Source organism: Hyla sarda, chromosome 9, assembly GCF_029499605.1.
Source record: "Hyla sarda isolate aHylSar1 chromosome 9, aHylSar1.hap1, whole genome shotgun sequence".
Taxonomy (NCBI): Eukaryota; Metazoa; Chordata; class Amphibia; order Anura; family Hylidae; genus Hyla; species Hyla sarda.
The window spans coordinates 144,759,070-144,764,738 of NC_079197.1; positions in this window are offsets into that span (position 1 = coordinate 144,759,070).

The window sequence follows — 5,669 nt, forward strand, 5'->3', positions numbered from 1 at the left end:
TTTCTTGGCGCAATTAAAATCTGTAATAAAATTATATTTATATGCCTTTTTAGTGTTACAATCATGTAGAGCCCTGCTATCAATGATGGAATCTAGCGGTTTAGGTTGAACTAAGTCAATCTGCTGTTTGTTCTTTACTCTGTTAAAGGCATCACACAAGATGGATTTGTGATACCCTTTGTTCTTAAAACGATGCTCTTACACCGCTGATTGTTTTAAAAAATCACTGTCTAGAGTACAATTTTTCCTTACCCGTAGGTATTGTTCGTAAGGTACATTGCGATTCCACTTAGGATAATGGGAACTGTTGTACGTCAGAAGACTATTTACGTCAACTCACTTAAAGAAGGTTTCAGTGACAATGTGACTAGTGTTATCTTTTTTTTAATGCAGAGGTCTAAAAACTCAATATTGTCAAAAGAATGGTGTAGGGTAAATTTCAACCCCCAAGTATTAGAATTGATACATTCCACAAAATCCACGGCCGGCTGTGCCGTACCCGACCAAATAAAGAATAGGTCATCAGTAAAACATCTAAAGAAAATAACTAAATGATAAAGAGGGGACTGTGTGATAAATACGGACTCGAAATGCCCCATAACCAAATTGGCATAACTGGGCGCGAAACGAGCCCCTATCGCACAGCCCCTCCGTTGTCTGTAAATAATATTATCAAATTCAAACACAGTATATTAAAATATAAAGGACATAGCCTCGATGAGAAAATTAGACTGAGTAAGGGCTGGATTTACATCAGAGTACAAGATCTACCGAACCGCTTGTAAACCGATAGATGTGGTGATTACAGATAAGCGAATTCAAGAAAAATTCTATTTAGCTGATTCGCCAAATTGTCAGAAAAATTTGGTTCGATGTGAATTTATTTGTGGCAAATTACTATTAAAAACTGCTACTTCTGGCCTACAGAGAGCCTCAATAGGGGTGTAGAACACTTTGCCTTGCTGTAACACACATAGAATGTGTGCTGGGTTAGTGAAATAATACTGTTATGCAGTATGACATGCAGATCAGAGGCTTCGCTATTAGAATCACTGCCGCAGAGCATCACAATGACAGAGCCTGCAGGTGGCATCAGTATGAGGAGACCATATAGTGGCTGAATGACACAGTGTGGAGGTGGCAGCAGCATGAGGAGACCATAAAGTGGCTGAATGACACAGCGTGCATATGGCGGCAGCATGAGGAGACCATATAGTGGCTGAATGACACAGCGTGGAGGTGTTGGCAGCATGAGGAGACCATATAGTGGCTGAATGACACAGCCTGGAGTTGGTGGCAGCATGAGGAGAACATATAGTGGCTTAATGACACAGCCTGGAGTTGGCGGCAGCATGAGGAGACCACAGGGTGGCTGAATGACACAGGCTGGGGTTGGCGGCAGTATATAGTGGCTGAATGACACAGCCTGGAGTTTGTGGCAGCATGAGGAGAACATATAGTGGCTGAATGACACAGCCTGAAGGTAGCGGAAACATGAGAAGACCATATAGTGCCTGAATGACACAGTGTGGGGGTGGAGGCAGCATGAGGAGACCATATAGTGGCTGAATGACACAGCCTGGAGTTGGCGGCAGCATGAGGAGACCACGTAGGGGCTGAATGACACAGCCTGAAGGTGGCAGCAGCATAAGGAGAACATATGGTGGCAGTATAAGATAGCTTTGAGCTAGCATCAGCATAAGGAGAAAATATGGTGGTTTTTTTTGCATACCTTTCCGGTACATATATTTTATCCTAAGAAAAGTTAAAGAGGTACTCATCCGGTGGAAAACATTTTTTTTTTTTTTAAATCAACTGGTGGCAGAAACTTAAACAGATTTGTAAATTACTTCTATTAAAAGATCTTTACCCTTTCAGTACTTTTTAGCAGCTGTATGGTACAGATCTTTTCTTTCTGAATTTCTTTTTTGTTGGTGTCCACATTGCTCTCTGCTGACACCTGATGCCCATATCAGGAATTGTCCAAAGCAGGAGAAAATCCCCATTGCAAACCTATGCTGCTCTGGACAGTTCCTGACTCGGACAGAGGTGTCAACAGAGAGCACTGTTAAAAAGTACTGGAAGGGTAAAGATTTTTTAATAGAAGTCATTTACAAATCTGTTTAACTTTCTGGCACCAGTTGATTTAAAAAAAAAATTTTTACCCCTTTAAGTTTTAGCAAATGCATATCCTCAATACGTATTTGTGGTCTGATGCGGAGGAATGTTTGTAACTGGGGAGCAGCACCTTAAATATGTTTTGCACTATCCATATTTGTGAAGTGTTGGTGTGGCACCATGGTCAATCTACTCTGATGCATCTGGCATTGGTGGGTGGAAATCCTGGCTGATCCATGCCTGATTCATCTTCACAAAGGTCAGTCTCTCCACATTTTTCGTGGACAGACGAGTTCTCCTTGGGGTGACTATGGCCCCCACCGCACATAACACCCGCTCTGATGGTGCACTACTGGCGGGGCAGGACAGCTTTTCCAGAGAAAACTTTGCGAGTTGAGGCCACAAATCAAGTTTGGCTGCTCAGAAGTCCAGCGGATCTTCAAGGTGTGTTGGCATGGTCATGTCAAGGTATGTCACCACCTGCTGGTTCAGGTTCTGCTCCCGGTCTACCTGTTGCTGATGAGTTGCTTCACTATGCGTGTAAAGAAAGCTACTCATCAGCGACTGTAGACTCAGGCTGCTGCTGATGGAGCTGGTACTGCTCCTGCCACCCCACCCCTCCCCAGCAGCCATAGCAGTGGAAGGTGAGTGCAGAGGGCCCCCCGAGTCAGACGTGCGAGAGGCTGGACAATGGTGCAGATAGGCATCGGCCAACTGACTACGTAGGATGTCTCTGTAGTAGGTCAGTTTGTCCTCCCTCTCAGTGGGTGTAAAAAATAGGCCACCTTTTTGTGCCGGTAGCGAGGGAGTCCAATAAGGTGGAGAGCCAGAAGTCACCCTGCTGCCAAATGGTGACAATTCGGCGGTCACTAAGCAAGCAAGTGAGCATGCATTGTGCCATTTGTGCAAGTGACTCGGAGGGACTCCCTGCCTCCATCTCCACTGGATATTGCCATCCTCTGTCTCGCCTTCCTCATAATCCTCTAGCTCCTCCAGCTCCTCCTGCTCCTCCTCTCATGTCAGATGACTAGAAAAATCGCCCATCTCACAAAACCTAAACTAAGCTCCACTGTGCCCCACCCCCTCCTCCTCAAGTTCAGCCCCCACAGGGCTCATGTGCCCTGACCTGCCATCATTTACAACACGTGTTGTAGTAGATAAAGCAGTGGAATGACATTGTTCATCCTGTAATCCTGGTGGCTGACTTAAAGGTGGCTTCCTCAAAGGGCCGGAGCAAACGGCAGGTTTCACGTATAAGCTGCCCTTGGTTGACATTGAAGTTACACAGGGGAGTCCCCCTATCCGCTTGGATCATCAAGGAATTGGTGATGGCTTTTCTCTGTTTGCATAGTCGGTCCAACATATGGAGGGTGGAATTCCAACATGTGGAAACTAAGCAAATCAGACTATATTGAGGGATGCCGTTCTGACACTGCAGCTCAAGGAGGGTGTGCTTTGCGGTGTACGAGTGGCTAAAGTGCATGCAAAGTTTCCTTCCAATTGTTAGGATGTCTTGCCGATGGGGGAAACCCTTCAGGAACTGCTTGAGAACCAGATTTAACACGTGTGCCATGCAGGGCGAATGGCTCAGGCTTCCTTGTCGCAGCGCAGAAAAGATGTTCTTCCCGTTGTCGGTCACCATGGTTCCCATTTCCAGTTTTTGTGGAGTAAACCATCATTCGATTTCTTGATGAATGACTTTTAGCAGTTCCTCCCCTGTGTGACTCCGTTTGCCAAGGCAAACTATGTGAAGAACAGCGTGACACCGCCGTGCCCTGCACACATGGTATGCTGAAGGGGCACTGAGACTTGTCCGTGCAGTGGAGGCTGAGGACATGGTGAAGGATGAGGAGGCAGAGTCGCACACTGTCACAGGACCAACGGCCTGAGAGCGTCGAGGCGGAAGCAGCGTGACCTGTCCAAGTCGCTGTTGTGGCTGTGCAGGAACCACATTCACCCAGTGGGCTGTAAAGGACATGTATTGTACATGACCGTAGTTACAGCTCCACACGTCGGCGCTGCCGTGCACTTTGGTACACACCAACAGGCTCAAGGACTAGCCCACCTTATGTTACACAAAATTGTGCAGGGCTGGTACTGCCTTTTTCACAAAGAAATGACGGCTTGGGAGTCTCCATCTCGGCTCAAGCCATCAGTTCTCTGAAAGGTGCAGAGTCCACCACTTGAAAAGGGAGGGATTGCAGCACCAGCAACTTGGACAGGAGAACATTCAGCTTCTGCGCCATTGGATGAGTGGAAATTGTGTACTGTTGTCTCTTTGACAGGGCTTTGCAGGCTGAAACGGGGAGCGGCGTGCCACTGGGTGATGCAGCAGACTGGACCACCACATCGGAGCCACTGTTCTCCTAGGCCGCTTTATGGTGACACTGCATATGTTGACGCAAGGCCATAGTGCCAACATTGAGACCCTGGCCACGCTTCAACTTCTGCCGACACATCTTGCATGTGGCCAGGTTAACATCTTCCGGATGCTTGATTAAAAACTGCCACACGGCCGAGTAGCTGATTTTCCCACCAGTCCGCACTGATTGACTGCTACTGCTACCGTCTCCAGGAACCCCTGTTCCACTACCACTGGGAAGGTAGGTTCCCGCGAAGCAGGTTGTCTACCCTGTGCACGTTTGGCTCCAGACTTTCCACTTCTGCCACCATGCTCACTGTCAACCATGCTATCACATTTCTGGCTCAGCTGCTGCCTCATGAGCAACCTGCAACCCTCTTCTCCTGATGATGAAGCTCCTTCTGCACCCGGCTCCCAAGTGCGATTGGCTTCATCATCATTGAGTTGTGTCTGCACATCACTGATGTCCTCCTCAGGCTTCTCAACAGTGTCTGCTTCAGGAGCCTGAATGCTCGCAATAAAACCTCCCACGCCACTATCATCATCACTACTTGCCCGCCTAGTGGACGAAGCAGCGGATGTCTCCTCCAATTCTTGGCTGAGCAGTAGCTGCTGACTGTCCTCTAGATCATCCTCAATAAATAGTGGAGCTAAACCCACAGCATAAGATACTCCTGTAAGGGAGGGAACAGCATAGGACAAAGGCAATGGGAGGACAGGGACTGCTCCCGGGTCATGCCAACCGAGGGTTGTGTCTGAGGAACCCACCGACTGTTGACTGGGGATGTCAGATGTCACTTGTGATGAAGTGGATGACCGTGTTAACCAATCGAGTATGGCAGATGGGTTTCTGGTCGAGACACGACCGCTGGCTGATATCGGGAGATCAGTCCTCTCGCTGCGACTCCTGCTGCATACTGTATGTTTACTGTATGTTTGCTATGAGGATTTGCTCCTACTCTGGACAGTTCCTGACATAGACAGAGGTGTCAGCAGAGAGCACTGTGGACAGACAGAAAATAAATCCAAAAAGAAAAGAATTTTCTGGCACCAGTTGATTTAAAAAATAAAGTTTTCCACTGGAGTACCCCTTTAAGTATCATAACTGAAAATAGGAAGGAGTTATAAGGGTATGTAGGGCTGCAGATTTAAAGTCTGCTACTTTAAGCATCCAATTATATGGTACACA